The sequence below is a fragment of the Mandrillus leucophaeus genome, unplaced genomic scaffold, assembly GCF_000951045.1.
Source record: "Mandrillus leucophaeus isolate KB7577 unplaced genomic scaffold, Mleu.le_1.0 Scaffold389, whole genome shotgun sequence".
Taxonomy (NCBI): domain Eukaryota; kingdom Metazoa; phylum Chordata; class Mammalia; order Primates; family Cercopithecidae; genus Mandrillus; species Mandrillus leucophaeus.
Window position 1 is genome coordinate 110,176 of NW_012104131.1, and position 20,462 is coordinate 130,637.

Below are 20,462 nucleotides of genomic sequence, written 5' to 3' on the forward strand. Positions count from 1 at the left end.
AAAGCTTCCTGAATTTGATCCTGTAGGTAACAAGAATTCTTGCAAGTGAATTAAGTGGGGGTGATGGGATTAGATTTTACTTTAGATAGATATATCTGTCAGCTGTGTGAAAAATGGATCATACAGTTGCCTCTCAATATCCAAGGGGGTATTGGCTCCAGGACCACCTTGGATACCAAAACCCATACACATTCAAGTCTCACAGAGAGCCCTGTGGAATGTGTAGATATGAAGTCAGATGAAGTCAACTTTCCATATTCATGGGTTTCCCAGCCAGCCAACACTGTATTTTCCATGCGTGTTTGATTGCAGATGCGGAACCAGTGAATATGGAGGGTTGACTACTTATTGAAAACATCCTGCACGTAAGTGGACCCACACAATTCAGACCTGTGTTGCACAAGGGTCAACTGCAATGGAATAAGACGGTAACATCTTCTGTAGTAAGTGTATTAAGGAATTTATTAAAATTTCCAATTGAGAGATAGGAAAAGCCTACATTAGGAGAGTGAGAAGGGGACTAGAGGGAAGAGAACCCATTACAAATATTTAGGCATCAAAGTAGTAGTTTTTAGGATAAAGGTAGTGAGGGAGTGCAAGAAGTCTAGCATAATTTCTAGATATTCTAATTGAGATGGCTTTATGAAATTGATAAAACAGAGTGAATGTCTTCCCCAAATGCATGTGTGCCTCAGAGAAGTGAAGGCTGATCGTGGGCTTCCTTCTGGACTGACCACAAAGAATGAGTTGATCTAGAAGGAAAACTGGGGGAATCCAGCACATGCCACACCCTCAGTTTTGGGGCAGCACTCCTCTGGATGGACCCTCAGGGGGACCCCAAAAAGCATATACTTCTCTGTACCTCCCTATGTTAATTTCATACATAAAAGTGAAACTGAACTTTTCCATGAAAATACTGATGCAGAACAACAGGGTTATCTGGCTTTAAAAATGATGCTGGAGTTTCATTCTTGAGGGCCATCAAGTGAATTAAGTTTTTGACATGTTGAGTTTGAGCTTTCCCTAAAGACATCCAGGTGAATATGTCCAGCAGGCAGCGAGAAATCTGAAATTCAAAGAAGTCACAGCTGGAGTGAAAGATTTAGGGCTCAGCAGCAATAAGGTGGTAGTCTCAACAGTAAGACTCAATTATTATTGAATTAGAACATGCAGAATAAGTCTAGACAGCTGTGAAACAAACCTCTCAGGCATTTGGGGGACAAGCAAAGATTACCTGGTGAAGGCAGTAGAGGAGAAACAGTCAGAAGTTCAGTCACCACCAGTCCACATGGAGCATTTCTGTAAGCTGGAAAAAGGTGCCTCCTCAAAACACTTTTCTGTAAATCTGTCAGAAAGCTGTCACAATATACTGATTTCATTAGACTAGATCATGTTATTGCCATCTGCTGGAAAGTCATCATGATAGATGCACAAGTCTACCTCATGTTTCTTGTGAATCTCCTTCCCTTATATGTGTTTCTTTGAGATGCTTTAAACCTGTACAACTATTTGCGGCTGACAAAGGAAATCAGGGAGGAGTGCAAAGTCTTGAATACCAAGGAAGTAGGGCATTTCAAATGCAGCAGGGAATTTAGAAAAAAAATGCAATAAAAATATCTCCAATATGCCCAAATTTGGGCATTTAGGAGGTAGCCTAGGTAAAAACCATTCCTGTAGAAGAGAGTTGGCTTAGGAAAGACTGATAATGAAGAGAAAGAGATGGCAATGTAAATTCCTATTCTAAAAAATTTGAATAGTAATAATAATAACACCAACAATAATAAGTAGGAAGTATTGAACACTCATTATATTTCAGGCATGGTGTTAAGCACTTTACATGTATTATACTCATAGAATTTTCATTTCAACCCTATGGAAGGTGCTATTCTCATTTTATGATGCTGACAGTGAGGCTCACAGTAGGACATGCAATCAAGGGCACAGGCACAGGAGATGAGGGTGTAGGTGTGGATGTGTAGATGGATGGGGGTTGGGGGAAGATCACTGCTGTCAGCCCCCATGGTTTTTCCCATCTCAGAAGAAAGCAAATGACAAGTTATTTGAGGAGATGTAGAGGGTAGTTTTCCCAGAAGATCTCATTCGGAGCCAGAGTTTAATGTGAAGCTCTTCCATTTAATAGAAGTTACTTTGGCTACCTCATAACATCCTTAGCCTTAGGCTTTTCGTCAGAAAAACAAGGACAAATCATGTCTCACCTACTAATTTTTACAGTACTGTCATAGGACAGTTTCCTCATCTGTATGCTCACGTGCAATATACCTTCCACTCCCCCATCAAGAAGCAAGGCTATTTCTCCTCCATGAATCAACATTCATCTTGTAGGAACTTTTCTGAGAGAGCACAGCAGAAATGGCGCTTGACCAACCTTTCCAGTCTTGGCTTAGCCCTTCACTAGCATGGCAGGTTTTGTTTCCTGCCCCTTGGAAGCCAGCTGCCATGTTAGAAGTGTGATTATATCTGAGACTACCGTGGCCTCAAAAAACAAGGTGGCAGAGAAAGAGAGAGTGAGAGAGAGAGCACAAGGAGCACAAGCTACCCAGATATGCAAGTGAAGAAAGAAGCCTTGCAGCTTCTGCCAGAGTGTCCTGTCTCTCAGGACGCTCATTTTTGGGAGACTCCATCTCAGAAGCCATCAGCATGCATTGAGAAGCTCACGCCACTTGGAGAGATCATTTGTAGGTGCTCCATTCTACAGCCCCAGCTGATGTCCCAGGCAACAGAAGCATAAACTGCCTGGAGGATATTGGATGTTCAGTCCTATAACTTCATATAACTCTAACCCTGGCCCACAGGGTTAGATGAAAACATCATGAGCTATTCCACGTAAGGCTCCCCAGCTGAGTTAAGTCAACCCATAGAACCATGAGTGATTAAAACAAACTGCATTAAATAACCAAATTTTGGAGGTAGTTTGTTATGCAACAATAAATAACCAGAAAATATTATGCTCACCACATCTCCTATTGTTCAGCTTCTGTGACTCTAACTTTTCTACTCACAAATACGAAAAATGAAGAAATGTAGTCCTTAAAGAAGTCAAAAAGCCGACATTCCTTGAATATTACTTTGTGCCAAGTACTCTGCTTTAAATACATCCTTTTTATTAAACAGATTTAACAATACTAAGGAGGTAGCTACCTCTATTTTACATGAAGAAACTAATGTTAGAGAGCTTAAGTAACTTGCCCAAGGCCACACACTTAAGACAATGGTGGACCTATTTCAGTCTGATGCTAAGCTGATATTTTTAACTTCTGCATCATCCTGTTTCCCTACTGTAATTTATTTGTCAGTTCCAGAAACTGAAATAATGTAGGCTAAAATGGCATGAGAGGTAAAATATCAACTCCTTTATAGCTACGTATCTTATTCTTCTCTAAAATTCTTGTAGCATTGTGCCTTTTATGTGGTAGGCACTTGATAAATGATGAGCTGACTTTTAAAAGTCTCATGACATTTTGTATTGAAATAGTATCAAGGAACAGCAGCAAGAAAAATAGACAAATACAATAACTAGATGGAGAAATAATAATGATTATCACAACATTATCACATTTTACTGCACACATCACTTTAGAAGGGTCAAGAGAAACAATGTGGCTTGCCCCCTCATTTAACAATGCTTGATGAAGTATTGAGAAATTAAATTTAGCAGCTGAGTTAACTGGGCTTCCTGGTTTCCCAGTGACTTTTCAGTAACTTGGCACTTAGAACCTCTCAACACGGCTCCGCTGGGTTCCAACACTCTGAACTGGGCCATCCTTCTGGCTACTCCCAAAGAGACAGCAGCATTTAATGAATACACTTTCTGCTTCTCCACCAGTGTTTACACATGTTTGTCTAAAGAAAGCTCCTCTGAATGCCCCACTTTGCCACTGTTTTCTATAGAAATTCCCAAACTGCTTTCACATGAGGTCCAAGTGACACTTGGTTTAGGAAGCTTTTCCCAAATGCCCCAGCTAAAAACAATCACTCCATGTCAGAGCTCCTCCAGTATTTACATCTTTTTCATTCCGCTTCGTACTCTAGTCACTTTTGACACATCTTGTTTCCCCTACTGCACTGTCAGCTCATTAAGAACATGCTTTATCCATCTTTGTAGCCACACTGAGTCTCACATACTGCTTTCTTTGAACACTGCAGGTACTTACTAAATGTTTGTCGAATGGATTTGAATACTTTGTGAATTTTATATTCACACAAAGCATTCAGAAGAAAATGCAACTGAGAAATGTCCAAATATGGTGAAGACACATCTTCTACAGTGAAAGACATAAAGAAAATAGGCTAACTCCCCGGGGAGAGGAGGAAAAACGTAATTTATATCTCTATGTATAATGAACCAAAACTTTACTGCCAAAACTTTAAAAATGTTTGTTTAGATGGAACTCAGCATCTAAACTTTTCTAAAAACCTGTCATACATGAGAGAAACAAAAGGAGTACTAAAATTATGGTCTGTAAGCAAGGAGACTTTTTTTTCTAGAATACTATGAAACAATTTTTTTAATGGATCATCTGTTCTCATGATATTTCTATTACTCCCTGCAGAATGAGTTTACATATTAAATAACAAAACAGAAGCTACCATTTCCAGGGAAGAGAATGCATCAAATTATTTATAGATTTTATCAATCCTTATTAACTGCACAGCCACAAAATCAACACCATCCTTGTCACTCCTATAGGTGCTTGTTGCCTGAGTTCTACATTTCCTGTTTTATTCCTGTACACTCAGCACATCTATCCACTTTAGTTAATTGATTTCATTGAATACTGTTACAGGTTGAATTCTGTATCCCCAAAATTCTAATCCCCAGTACCTCAGAATATTCTTGTAGTTGGAGACAGGGCCCTTAAAGAGATAATTCAGTTAAAATGAGGCCATTAGGATGGCAAGTCTGACTAGCTTCCTCATAAAAAGAAAGCAGTCTGGGCCGGGCGCGGTGGCTCAGGCCTGTAATCCCAGCACTTTGGGAGGCCGAGGTGGGTGGATCACGAGGTCAGGAGATCGAGACCATCCTGGCTAATACGGTGAAACCCTGTCTCTACTAAAAATACAAAAAATTAGCCGAGCATGGTGGTGGGTGCCTGTAGTCCCAGCTACTCGGGAGGCTGAGGCAGGAGAATGGTGTGAACCTGGGAGGTGGAGCTTTCAGAGAGCTGAGATCGTGCCACTGCACTCCAGCCTGGGCGACAGAGCGAGACACCATCTCAAACAAAACAAAACAAAACAAAACAAAACAACAACAACAAAAAAAAAAACAAGAAGAAAGCAGTCTGACTGGTCTCCTTATCAGAAGAAATTTGGACCCGTAAAGAGACAGGAGGGGTGCATGCTCAAAGAGGAATGAGCATGTGAAGAGGCAGCAAGAGGGAGGCCATCTGCAAGCCACAGAGAGAGGCCTGGAATATATTCTTCCCTTATGGACTTCAGAGAAAACAAACTCTGCAAGCAACTTGATCTTGACTTCTAACCTCTAAAACTGCAAAAATAAATAAATAAATAAATAAATAAATTCTCTGGTTTAAGCTACTCAATCTCTGGCATTTTGTTAAGGCACCCCTAGCAAACCAGTACTCTACATTTATCCTTACAGGTGTAAGACTAAAATTGGGCATTAAATGTATCTATTAAAGTAAGTTTCTTAGTAGCTTTAAAAATAATAGATTTATTTAGCTAATTGTGTGTCTACAGCCAGACAAAGAACTTCTTAATAATGGTGACTGACTCTGCACCACCCCCAATGGATGAATTAAACAGAACAACTGTCAAAATAGTTGTGTACTTATAGTTTTGAATGCATATTTGCCCCACTATGTTTACTCTCATTGGGTGTAAAGCTAACATGTGATACAAGGTGTGCAGACCTTTGATCCTGAGACAAGCCCCAGGCAAATATTTTCACAGCTATTTTATAATCCCCGATCAAAATGAGATACATTCTTGAAATGCTGAATTTTTCAGATATGTTCCTACCACAACACTGCCTGCATTCCAGTCAATTTTATTAACATCTGACAGATTTTTAGGTTCACAGGTGAAATAAATGCAAGCCCTATCTGGCCCTTGACAAGTGAGCACAAATTAAGGCACACAGTCCCACGGAAGTCCCTGGCACGAAGACCCAAATAAAAAAAAAAAAAACTGTAAACGCAAATTGGTCATCAAGGTCCTTCCTTCCCTAATTTAATGCTACATTAAATTTTTAAAAATTAATTCTAGATATACCTTTTAAGACTCTTCTTCACCTTGACTTTAGTTCCATGATGATATTAAGATACCTTGATATTATATCACTCTGGCATATTTCCCTAAACCTGAGATTTACAGTAAGATTTTGTCTTCAGAATTCCTGAAGTGGATGCTAAGGTCCTTAGGGGCAAGGCTAAGTCTCTCTGGCCTCCAATTTCTCCCTCTTAGTGCTCTGTGTAGGGCTAGGAGTGGAAAACACATGCAGTAAGACATGTTCTCAAAATGGAAGACAGTCGCTTGAATTTCTGTAGATTGTTCAATGTGATGTACCTATTGATCCATACTGTATTATCAATTTGATAGATGTGTTATGAATTTGATAACAGAATATTTACTCAAAAAGGGGCCTTCTGCTCACAAGTACACTGAGTAGGCAGCCATGTACCTGCAGTCTTCAGAAATGCTCAGTTAAGGGACCTTGGGTCTTCCAGAAGGAAGAATCAGCTTCCCGTGATGATACCATCTACAGACAGTATCCTGCCAGAGAGGCCAGATTGCCTGGACATCCAAGTGAACACTACTACACATTTTTCATTCTGGTGCTGGAAACGACGTCACTATTCACCATGGGTAGGGCTTCAACCTTTCTGATGACTGTTATCTCTGCAGAATAAGCCTTTTCATCCTTGCTTCTCCTAGGATGTGCAAATGAATAGAAAACAATTTGGCATATATGCACCTTTTGGGTGAAAAATCTTGTACTGTGCTCTCATTTTATAGCTGGAGGTAAATAAGCACAGAAAAGTTACAATTCTAGTCCTGGTTCTTACCCCATTTTTGGTTGGGTCCAATATTAAAACTCATATGTCCAACATTTTAAAGAAAGATTATTGCCTATATGCAGGTGTACAATTATTTAATATTCTCTGAAGAAAGACTCTTCAGGGAGGGGAAGAGCTGATTCAGGGATTGTGGGCATGTTACCTAATTTCTTTAGATTAACTGATCTCATTTAGAAGCTAGGCATGTACATGATTATTTTGGTATTTACTACTGCCCTAACAGAAAGAATGCTGTGAAATTGAAAATGGTATGTTTCCTAGTTCACTGAGGTTCTCCCATGTGCAAAAATACAACATGCTGCTCTCTGAGCTTTGAGAGGCAGAGTACATCATTATGTCTCTTTGCTTCTCACCTCTTTAGAGGTCATGTTCATTTGACTTGCTGTGTGCCTAAGAAAACCTGTGGAAAATTATGCTGAAGGAGTACTGAACATAAATTCCCCATGAGATGCAGATTTTAATGCTATGTAACCTTATTTTCATTCTGGCTTCACATTTAGGCAGTTAATTTTCCATATAAAGCAGAAATACTGCCTTCTTTCCCTTCTCAGTCAAGAATAAAATTCTGCAACTTGCCGCAGTCACTCTCATTTTCTTAAATAGGGCCCTAAAGTATTTTATGATTATCTTTATTAGTTGGAGACCATATCCACTCTTAAAGGAATTCTAATGAAAAGAAAACTTCTATTAAAATATTTTAACTAGTTTCAAGTGACCATATTACTAGCAATGGAAAAATCTCTAACGGCTAAACCTTTTAAAGCTAATCTGCTTTAACACATTTTAAAACTCATGTGCCATTTAAGATTTAGGTGTTAGCATGCAAAGTGTTTTCTTTCTCTGTTTTTACATCCATTTTTTATTTCATTTTCTTTGACCTTTTGAAAATGAAATAACCCAATGATATCCCCTGTAGTTGCATGAATGAGCTATAAATGAATTACTGTATTCAAACTATCATACTAAAATATGCAAAATAATAAAGAGAAAAATACGTGCATTTGTGTGAACAGTGATTCAATAATGCTTAGATGGAATGGATTATGTCTATTTGAGGAGCATAAAGTTCTTGTTAGATAGAATATCCACATAGTTATATTGAGTTGCAATGACAAGGTGGAAAATGGTTGGAAGATGGCAGACCTATGTTTATATCCCAACTTCGAATACTTCCCAGCTTAGGGAACACAACATAGTTATTTCATCTCTGTAGGTTTCCATTTCTTCATCTGTAAAGTCACAATAATATATCTCACTTTTGAGTGAATACCAAATACCACATTTTGTAGGGTAGACATTCAATACATGGTAGCTACCCCAAGGATATTTCAACATACAATTGTAATAATCAATGAAATCATAAGACAGGAATGGTTTTCTACATTCAAAGAGAGACTTCAGAGATTTCTCAAGTAGTGTATTTGATTTCTGGTTGGGAACCCTCTTTTACATGCTAAATTAAATATCTAGGCAAAATATTAACCGAATAGGGTCTGAATATTTATACTCATGAGCTAATTACGGTGTGCTGAGATTTTGTTAAGATAAAAGCGTGAGATACACGATCTCATGAAGCTTCTGACTGTCCACACTTTATAGAAGACAGAGCCTTGTAATTATCCAAAAAAGATGAGTCTTTATCTTCTTTCGTCTCTCATGAGCTATGGGAACTTGGATATATCATATACTCCCTGTAACTCTTTTCCTTGACCACAAATAGAAGGTAATGGTAATTCAGACATACTGTAGTGATAATTCAAATAATTATTTAAAACAATACCCTTACAATGCCTCAAATGCCTTGGAGACTGTGCTGTCAGTCAAAGTTAGGATTGTGAATCACAAGGTGGAAATACGGAGATTTGTGAAGACACTGCATGCTATAATACAGTTATTTGCTGTTTCTAGATGATGTAACACTCAGTGCCATGGAGGGACAGATGCCAAAGAAAGCTTACTCAAGTCCTTTCCTCCTTGGCGACGATACTCTCTGCTAGAAATAGTACAGAGCTCTAGGAAGCCAGATACAGCCCCCAAAAGACAAAGTTCATGGAATGGCACTAAAGAAGTGCAGACAGGGCCTCACCTTTTCTAAAGCTTTTGCTGAGAGAATCCTCGTTTCTGTACTACTGGACTACAGCTGGTCAAAAAACATCGACGGAAACCAGCCCTATCGTGACTGAGGTAAAATCGTTTAAAGACTCGGTGCAAAGCGGAAGTACTAGAACCCTATGATTTCTTTTTTAGAAACTCATTTTATAAATCCCCATGAACAACACAACAGATATTTTTAATATAGTAGCACAGAAGGGAAGCCTCTAAGTGGATTATCCATATAACATCTTTATGATGCTGAAAGGGAGAAAGAGTGCTCTTATAGACCAATTAGATCAGCACTTTGCATGCGTGACAGACTGATGTTTAACATTTGCAGCAATGAGGGAGAAAAGCAGAAACAGAATCTTTCTATAAATAAACTGCTGAACTTTAGCATGTGCCATATTAAGAAATTTTCAATCTTCTTAACTGTGAAACTGTGTGCTTTGAATTGAAATGATCTCTGTAGTCTTTAGAGCAATTGTGGGCATCATGCATAATCTATTTGTTTATTTAACAAACACTGGGCACTTATAAAATGCCAGAAACTTTGTCAACTACTGAAATTTGACAAAGCAGCACAATCAAGAGCTTGTCCTTCAAGCACTCAGAGTCTGGTATAATCACTTATAGGCTAGTTCTAGTGCAATGGTTCTCAGAGGCTGGTGAGTCATGAGGTTGCATTCAAATGTTGAACTTGCAAATGAATCACATATTTGCTCTGTTTCATGGTGATCCCTATAGTATTTTGCCTTTACTCCCCTCATTAATTAATGAGTTAAATAAAATCTTTGACTTTACATTTGTATTTGTCTGAGAGATATTGTATCTTTTAAAAAATTATATTTCAAATACTTTGATAATTCTTCTAAGTTTCTGGAGTCTCCTCAAAATGCATTCCAAGATGCCAGTGTTTATCTAATGTGAAAAAGAAGGGGAAAAAATCTAGTTTCCTTTCAAGAGCTTCCTATTTTTCTTCTTTTCATAAACTATTGAAATAATCATCTACTACCACTGTCTCCATTTCATTACTTCTCACTTGCTCTTCAACCCATCCCAATCCAGTTTTTGCCTCCACTGAATCTCTGACATTGATCTTGCCACAGGGACAATCTCATCAATACCCTCCTTGCTGCTTAAATCAATGAACATATCTCAGTTTCCAACTCATTTAACACTCTAGGCTGTTCTTCCTCTTGAATTTATCTCCTTTCCTGGGCTTCTATGACACTGCATTCTCCTGGTTTTCCTCCTATCTCTTTGGCAATTATTTGGCTTTCTTCTTATTTCTTGGTCTTAGTCCTTTTTTGGTATGGATATATAATTTGTATACATAATTACCTTCATGACATCCATCTACATATTGATAACCTCTTAGTTTGTCTGTGGTGCTGTAATAGGCTATCTGAAACTAGGTAATTCATAAAGATCAGAAATTTATTTACCACAGTTCTGAAGGCTGGAGAGTCCAAGATCAAGGTGCTAGCAGGTGGACTACCTGATGATGGTCTGGTCTCTGTCCACTATGGTGTCTTGAATGTGGCATCCTCCAGAGGGAAGTAAGGAATGCTGTGTACTCAAACAGCAAAAGGAAGAAGGGCAAAAAGGAACTAACCTTCCTCCATCAATCCCTTTTATTTTAATTTATTTTATTTTTTTGAGACAAAGTCTCCCAGTGTCGCCCAGGCTGTAGTGCCCTGGCCCGATCTCGGCTCACTGCAACCTCCACGTCCCTGGTTTAAGCAATTCCCCTGCCTCAGCCTCCGGAGTAGCTGGGATTACAGGCGCATGCCACCACGCCCTGCTAATATTTCTGTATTTTTAGGAGAGATGGGGTTTCACATGTTGGCCAGACTGGTCTCAAACTCCTGAGCTCAGGCAATCCGCCCATCACAGCCTTACAAAGTGCAGGGATTACAGGCATGAGTCACTGTGCCCAGCCCATCAAGCCCTTTTATAATTAATTTATTCATAAAGGTGGGGGCCTCGTGACCTAAACACCTCTCAAAAGGCCACACTTCTCAAGATTATTGCATTGGGGGTTAAATTTCAACATTAATTTTTCATGGGAAAAAACATAGAAACTTATAAATAGGAATGCCAAAGCCAGACATTGATTTCTAAATTTTATGTATACATGGAATAGAATGCCAAGTGGGGTTTTTCTGTTGTCTCAGCATTTTGGTCAGATCTCAAAGCTGAGAACAAAGGGTATGAGAGACAACTTACCACAAAGTAAAGTGCCAGATCATTCATTGCAAAACTTAATAAAGAGTAACACAAAAAATAATTTCTAAATGTTAGCTCATGACAAACCTAGAGTAAAATGGGAAAAAATTCAACATCTTAATAATAAAAATTTAAAATGCAGAAATTCTTTGGAGAGGTTTGCTTGCGTACTGTATTGCAAACCCACATTCATGAGGATGAGCTAAGTGTTTCTCTCATCACCTCAAGCTGTATGAGAAAGTCTACAGTAGACTCAGCTCAGCTGGGTGTGGGTTAGACTGCAAAAGTCTCCAATCACATGTGATGTTAAGGCACCAGGACAAAGTTTAGTGAGATTTTCTGGAGAAGCTGACATTATCTCCTTGGATTTGCAAGACACAGGGAACTGGCGACTGAGGCTTGCTTGAAGAAATCTGAAAACAAGAGATTTTACAGTCACTCCCTGATGGGAAAATGTGAATGGAAGTGTTTTTTCTTGTAGACTAAACAAAGGTTGCATTTGAGTCATCTTTAAATGGATTTCTACAAAGAGTAAGTTGATTCAAGAAAAAAGAGGCTGATACATTGTGTGTATGTGCACCATACGTGTATGGCAGGGAGTGGGGAGGTGGAGCAGAGGAGTCAAAAGTATCCAGCTGGAGATTTTAATGCCAGTACTAGGGAATGAGGAAGTAGGACATGTCCAAGAAACAGGCAAAGTTACTCCATAAAACAAAGCATTTAGTTATCTGCCATTTCCAGAGATCACTGACATCAGATTATAATTCTATTAATCAAGTAATAAATTTTATGCCCCTTACTATTGTTCAGTTATCCTCAGTTCCAACCCAAATCATATTAAGAGGCATTCTCTAACTCTAAATAATTCAGAGCCCAGGATGAGAAGAGATAGAACTATTATTATTTTGATAAGGTAATCATATATTTTTGTTGTATATGAAACCATATTTCTCATAAGCAAAGGACATTTATCCATTTTCTTAGATTAATACTCATAAACTCTCTATAAAACATGCTTACTTATGGCTATGGCACAGTGAATCTTCACTGTTAGTTGGCTATTCTTTAGTACATCTAACCCTTCTGCTGACAGAAATTAAATTGTACTCCCTCTTGAAGGATAGTATTTTTTTCCAAACTATATATGTCACTTATCTTTTTAAATGTAATTACATAATTCAGTTAAACATTACATTAACTAATACAAGAGGAAAGACAAAACAAACATAAAAAATAACAGAAAGTCTAACATATCAATAATCACACAAAATATAAGTGATCTAATCACACCAATTAGAAGAGTATAGGAATGTGGAAAAGTTGACAACATAACTGTATGCTATTTTCTTTGACTGACTTCAAACATAATAACATAGGTAGGTTGAAAGCAGAAGTCAAAAAAAGACATGGACTATAAACTTTTATCAAAAGAAAGTAGAAGTATCTATATTAATATCAGATGAAATAGACTTTAGATCATATAAATTTACCAGAGACAGAAAGGAACATTACGAATTATAAAAATGGTTAAAAGACTAAAAGGCATTTCAATCCTAATTCTGTATGTATGAATCAACAGAGCTACAAAACATGTAAAGCAACAACTGATAGAACTGAATAGAGAAACAGACAAATTCACAATGATATTTCAATATTTTTAACACCTCTCTCTCAACATTTAATAGAATAACTTGATTGAAATCCATTAATGATACAGAAAAACTCATCAACACCATAAATCAACAGTACCTAATTAATATTTATGGAACATCTCACCCAAGAAAGGTAAAATAAACATTCTTTTCAAGTGTCCTTGGAATGTATACCAAGATAGACCATATTCCAGGCCATAAAACAAACCTCAACAAATTTAAAATAATTAAAATCATACACAGTGTGTTTTTCCAACCAAAGTGGAATCAATCTAGAGATCAAAAACAGAAAGATAACATGAAAATCATCAAACTGTTGGAAACGAAACAATACACTTCTAAACAATCCATGGATCAAAAAGGAAGTCTCAAAGAAAATTTTAAAAAGTATATCGAACATTTGCTAGAGCTTCCAAACTAGTAGTTCTGCTTCTGTCTGAACTCTGCAGACAGGCACAACCCTGTATTTCCCCAGGAAGCACATGGAAATCAGATTAGGGCCAACCTGGCAAGGATACAGTTTGACTCCCAACTATGGCCCCTACCTGAGGAAGCCCCATGGACAAGAGCATCCAGCAAAAGCAATGTGAGAACAGAGACAATAATAAGAGGAGGCCCCTCCAAGACCCCTGAGTAGACTAGAATTGAAGCCAGTCAACTGAGATCACTTTATGCTCTAATCAAACCCCCAAGGGCATCAAAGAAGAAAAAAGCCAAACAATTCATCCAAAGGACAGCAACTTCAAAGATTGAAGGAGTATCAGCCCACAAAAATGAGAAAGAACTAGCACAAGGACTCTGGCAGCTCAAAAAGCCAGAGTACCTTCTTTCCTCTAAATGAATGCACTGGTTCCCCAGCAAAGGTACTTAGATGGGTTGAAATGACAAAAATATAATTCAGAATATGGATAGGAATAAAAATCATTGAGATTCAGAAGGAGATTCATCAAAACCTAATCCAAGGGAGCTAAGAATCACAGTAAAATGATATAGGAGCTGACAGGCAAAATAGCCATTATAAAAAAGAACCAAACAGATCTGACAGAGCTGAAAAATACACTATAAGAATTGTATAATGGCACCACAAGCATTAACATCAGGATAGACCAATCTAAGGAAAGAATCTCAGAGCTTGAAAACTGACTTTCTGAAATAACTCAGTCAGGCAAAAACAAATAAAAAAGAATAAAGAAAACCTCAGAGAAATATGAGATTATGTAAAGAGACCACATCTATGAGTCATTGGCATCTCTGAAAGAGAAAGAAAGAAAACAAACAACTCAGAAAATGATTTCAGGATATCAACAATGAAAACTTCCCCAAGCTTACTAGAGAGGTCAACATTTAAATCAAGGAAATGAAGAAAACCCCTGCAAGATGTTGCACAAAAAGACCATCCCCCAGGCACTTAATCATGAAATTCTTCAAGATTGAAATGAAACATAAAATGTTAAAGGCAGTTAAAAAGAAGAGGCAAGTCACCTACAAGAGGAAACAAATCAGGCTAAAAGCAGAAACCCCACAAGCCAGAAAAATTTGGGGGCCTATATTCGGCATTCTTAAAGAAAAATATTCCAATCAAGAATTTCATACCCAGCCAAACTAAGCTTCATAAATGAAGGAGAAATTAGCTTTCAGATAAGCAAATGCTGTTGGGAATTTCTTACCACCAGACCTGCCTAATAAGAGGTCCTGAAAGAATCACTAACTATGGAAAGGAAAGACACTACAAAAGCACTACAAAAACATGTCACACATGTCAATACTAACCTTAAATGTAAACAGGTTAAATGCCCCAATTAAAAGGCATGGAATAGAAAGATAGATAAAGAAGCAGGGCCAAATGGTATGCTGTCTTCAAGAGACCATCTCACGTACAATGACATCCATAGGCTCAAAATAAAGAGATGGAGAAAAATCTACCAAGCAAACGGAAAACAAAAAAAGCAGCGGCTACAATCCTAATTTCAGGAAAAAACGGATTGAACCAATAACGATCAAGCAAGATAAAGCAAGGCATTATATAATGGTAGATAGTTCAACTTACCAAGAAGACCTCACTATCTTAGATATATAGATACATAACACAGGAGCACCCAGATTCATAAAGCAAGTTCTTAGAGACCTATGAAGAGATCTAGATTCCCATACAATAACAAGAAGAGACTTTAACACCCCACTGACAATATTGGACAAGTCATCAAGGCAGAAAATCAACAAAGATAGTCAGGACTTGAACTCAGCATTTGATCAAATGGATGTACTAGACATTTACAGATGTCTCCACATAAAAACAACAGAATATACATTCTTCTCATCGCCAAATGGCACGTACTCCAAAATCAACCACACAATTGGACATAAAACAATGCTCAGCAAATTAAAAAAAGAACCAAAATCATACCAACCATACCCTTGGACCACAGCACAATAAAAATAGAAATCAAGGGCCAGGCATGGTGGCTCGTGCCTGTAATCCCATCACTTTGAGAGGCTGAGGCAGGCAGATCACTTGAAGTCAGGAGTTTGAGATCAGCCTCGACAACATGATGAAACCCCATGTCTACTAAAACTATAAAAATTAGCTGGGTGTGGTGGCATGCACCTGTACTCCCAGCTACTTAGGAGACTGAGGCACAAGAGTCACTTGAACCCAGGAGGTGGAGGTTGCAGTAAGCCAAGATTATGCCATTGCACTCCAGCCTGGGCTACAGAGTGAAAGTCTGTCTCTCTCTATACATATAATATAATATAATATAATATAACATTAAAAATAAAAATAAATAAAAAATAGAAATAAATATTAATAACTCAAAACAGTAATATTACATGGAAATTAACCTGTTCCTGAATGACTTTTGGGTAAATAATAAAATTAAGGCAGAAATCAAGATATTCATTAGAAACTGATGAGAACAAATACATATCAGACTCCCTGGGACACAGCTAAGAAAGTGTTAAGAGGGAAGTTTATAACATTAATGCCCATATTAAAAAGTTAGAAAGATCTCAAATTAGCCTAATATTACAACAAGAAGAACTAGAGAAGCAAGAGCAAACTAAACCCAAGACTAGCAGAAGACAAGAAATAACCAAAATCAGAGCTGAAATGAATGAAACTGAGACACAAAAAACTATACAAAAGATAAATGAATCCAGGAGTTGGTTTTCTGAAAAAATTAATAAGATAGATAAAACAGTAGTCAGACTAGCAAAGCAAAAAAGAGAGAAGGTCCAAATAAACACAATTAGAAATAACAAAGGGGATGTTATCACTACCCCACAGAAGTACAAACAACCATCAAAGACTACTGCTATGAACACCTCTGTGAATACAAGCTAGAAAATCCAGGACAAATGGATGAATTCCTGGACGCATACAATTGCCCAAGGCTGAACCAGGAAGAAAGTGCATAGACCAATAATGAGTTCCAACACCGAATTAGTAATAAAAAGCCTACCAACCAAAAAAGCCCAGGACCAGAAGGATTCATACCTGAATTCTACCAGATGTATAAAGAACAGCAGGTACCATTCCTGCTGAAACTATTCCAAAAAATTGAGAAGGAGATTCCTCCCAGACTCCTTCTATGAGGCCAGCATCATCATGATACCAAAAACTGGCAGAGAAATAAGGAAAAAAGAAAACATTCAGTCCGTATCCTTGAGGAACATGGATGCAAAAGTCAACAAAATACTAGCAAACCAAATCCAGCAGCACATTAGAAAGCTAATCCAACATGATCAAGTACAGTTTATACCTGGTAGGTAAGGTTGGTTCCACATATGCAAATCAGTAAAAGTGACTCATCACACCAACAAAACTAAAAGCAGAAACCACAGGATTATCTCAATAGGTGCAGAAAAGACTTTTGATAAAATTCAACACCGCTTCATGTTAAAAACCTCTACAAACTTGGCACGAAAGAATCATACTTCAAAATAATAAGAGCCATCTATGACAAACCTATGGCCCACATTACACTGAATGGGAGAAAGTTAGAAGCAGTCTCTGAAAACCAGCATAAGGTAAGGATGCACTCTCTTACCACTCCTATTCATAATAGTATTGGAAGGCCTGGCTAGAGCAATCAGGCAAGAGAAAGAAATAAAAGGCATCCAAATAGGAAGAGACAAAATCAAACTATCCCTCTTTGCAGTTGACATGATTCTGTATGTAGAAAACCCCATAGTCTGGGTACAAAAGCTCCTTGATCTGATAAACAAATTTAATAAAGTTTCAGGATACAAAATCAATGCACAAGAATCACTAGTATTCCTATACACCAACAACATCCAAGCCTAGAATCGAATCAGGAATGCAATCCTATTCACAGTTGCCACAAGAAGAAAATACTGAGGAACATAGCTAATGAGGGTGATGAAAGATCTTTACAAGGATAATTTTAAAATACTGCTCAAAGAAAATAGAAATGATATAAACAAACGGAAAAATATTTCATGCTCATGGATAGGAAGAATAATATCATTAAAATGGCTATACTGCCCAAAGCAATGTACAGATTCAATGCTATTCCTATCAAACTGCCAATGGCATTCTTCACAGAATCACAAAAAGCTCTTTCAAAATATATATGGAATAAAAAACGTCCACGTAGCCAAGGCAATCCCAAGCAAAAAGAACAAAGCTGGAGGCATCACATTACCAGACTTCAAACTAAACTAAAGGGCTACAGTAACGAAAACATGCTACTGGTACAAAAAGAGACAGACACATAGACCAATGGAACAGAATAGAGAGCATAGAAATAAGGTTGCACACCTACAACCATTTGATCTTTGACAAAGCTGACAAAACAAGCAATGAAGAAAGGATTCCCTATTCAATAAATTGTGTTGGGACAACTGGCTAGCCATACGCAGATGAATGAAACCGGACCCCTACCTTATACTACATACAAAAATCAACTCAAAATAGATTAAAGACTTCAATGTAAAACTTAAAACTATGAAAACTTTGGGAGATAACCTTGGAAATACCATTGTGGGCACAGGATTTGGCAAGATTTCATGATGAAGAGTCCAAAAGCAATTGCAAGGAAAAAAAATAACAAATAGGATCTAATTAAATGAAAGAACTTCTGCACAACAAAAGAAACTATCAACAGAGTAAACAGAGAACCTATGGAATAGAAGAAAATATTTACAAACTACGCATCCAACAAAGGTCTAATATGCAGAATCTATAAGGAACTTAAACAAATTTACAAGTGAAAACCAAACAACCGCTGAAGAAGTGGGCAAAGGACATGAACAGACATGTCTCAAAAGAAGACATACATGTGGCCAACAAGCACATGAAAAAAAGCTCAACATCAAGTCATGCAAATTAAAACCACAAAGAGATACCATCTCACACCAGTCAGAATGGCTATTACTAAAAAGAAAAAAATAAGAGATGCTGACGAGGTTGTGAAGAAAAGGGAATGCTTACACACTGCTGGTGGGATGGTAAATTAGTTCAACCATTGTGGAAAGCAACGGCTTTCCCAGCAATCCCATTATTAGGTATATACCCAAAGGAATATACATTGTTCTACCATAAAGACACATGCACATACATGTTCATTGCAGCACTATTTACAAGAGGAAAGACATGAAATCAACATAAATGCCCATCGACATTAGGCTAGTTAAAGAAAATGTAGCTGGCCAGGGTGCAGTGGTTCATGCCTATAATCCCAGCATTTTGGTAGGCCAAAGTGGGCAGATCACCTGAGGTCAGGAGTTCCAGATCAGCTTGGCCAACATGGTGAAACCCTGTCTCTACTAAAAATACAAAAATTAACTGGGCATGGTGGCATGTGACTGTGGTCCCAGCTACTTGGGAGGCTGAGGCAGGAGGATCACTTGAACTCTGCAGGTGGAGGTTGCAGTTAGCTGAGATTCCATCACTGCAGTCCAGCTTGGGTGACAAGAGTGAGACTCCGTGGAAGAAGAAGAAGAGGGAGAAGGAGAAGAAAATGTGGTGCAAATACATCATGAATACTATGCAGCCACAAAAAATATTAAGATTATGTCCTTAATCTCAATATTTTTAAGATTAATCTTAAACATAGATACAGCTGGAGGACATCATCTTAAGCAAACTAACACAGAAACAGAAAACCAAATACTACATGTTCTCACTTATAAATGAGTGCTAAACAACGAAAACACATGGCTACTGGGAGGAGAACAACAGACACTGGGGCCTATTTGAGGGTAGAGGATGGGAGGAAGGACAGTATCAGAAAAAGTACCTATTGGGTACCAAGTTTGTTACTCATGTAATAAAGTTATCTGTACGCCAAACCCCTGTGACACAGAGTTTACCTTTTTAACAAACTTACGCATGTGCCTCTGAACCTAAAACAAAAGATAAAAAAGGAGCTAAGACATACAAAAAAAAAAAAAAAAAAAAAAAAAACAAAACAAAACAAAACAAAAAACCCTCTAAAGAAACATGTCATCACACTATAGACTTTGGATTTTTAAAGAGTATACATTTAAAGAGTGTACATTTTAAAGAGTGTACATTTACTCAAAGGTACATGTAGTGTTGGATAAGCAGTGTTCTGTTGGCTAAGCAGAACATCTACTCTTAAGTTTTATCTTGTCCTCTGATCTTTATAAATGATTGACCATTCTACTTGATTTGAAAAGGATTTATATTTAAAACTATTAATAAACATCAAAAAATCCTTAAAAAACACATTGAACTGAATGAACAAACTGAATAAAAATGAAAAAAAAAAATCAGAATTTCTGAAATAACAGCTAAAGCAGTCTCAAGATGGAAGTTTAAAACATGAAATACTTACTTAGAAAAACTCTCATATCAATAACTTAAGGTCCTATTTTAAGACCCTAGGAAAAACAAGAGCAAAATAAATCCAGTACAAACAGACGAACTGTAATAATAAATACAGGAGAAGACATCAAGGAAATTAAAACAGATTAACAATGAAACAAAAAAGCTAGTTCAATGTAAAGATCAGTAAAATTGACAAAACTTTAGCAGGGTAAAGAAAAAAGAGAGATGACACAAAATTACTAAGAACGGGAATGAAACAGAGACTATTAATACATAACTTGTGGATATTGAAAGAATAAGAAAGGAATACGATGAACAATTCTCTATACACATTATTATAGCTTAGATAAAAGAAAATAATTCTTTGAAATGCACTAAATATCAAAACACATTCAATATGAAATAGTTTGTATAACACCACAATTATTAAGAAAATCACATTTATAATTTTAAAATTCCAAAAAAGAAATATACAAACTAATTCTTTGAAATGTACTAAATATCAAAACTCATTCAATAGGAAATAATTTATATAACTTCATAATTATTAAGGAAGTCACATTCATAATTTAAATATTCCAAAAAAGAAATACACAAACACAATTTTTT

General features: G+C 37.2%; 1 protein-coding gene across 1 annotated transcript in view; it reads right to left on the reverse strand.

Moving 5' to 3' along the window:
• The window catches only part of LOC105547421 (xin actin-binding repeat-containing protein 2-like), a gene marked incomplete at its 3' end in the record, with an annotated part of 164,132 nt that overhangs the window by 104,715 nt on the left and 38,955 nt on the right, over window positions 1–20,462 (reverse strand). The gene's annotated exons all lie outside the window — the stretch shown is intronic.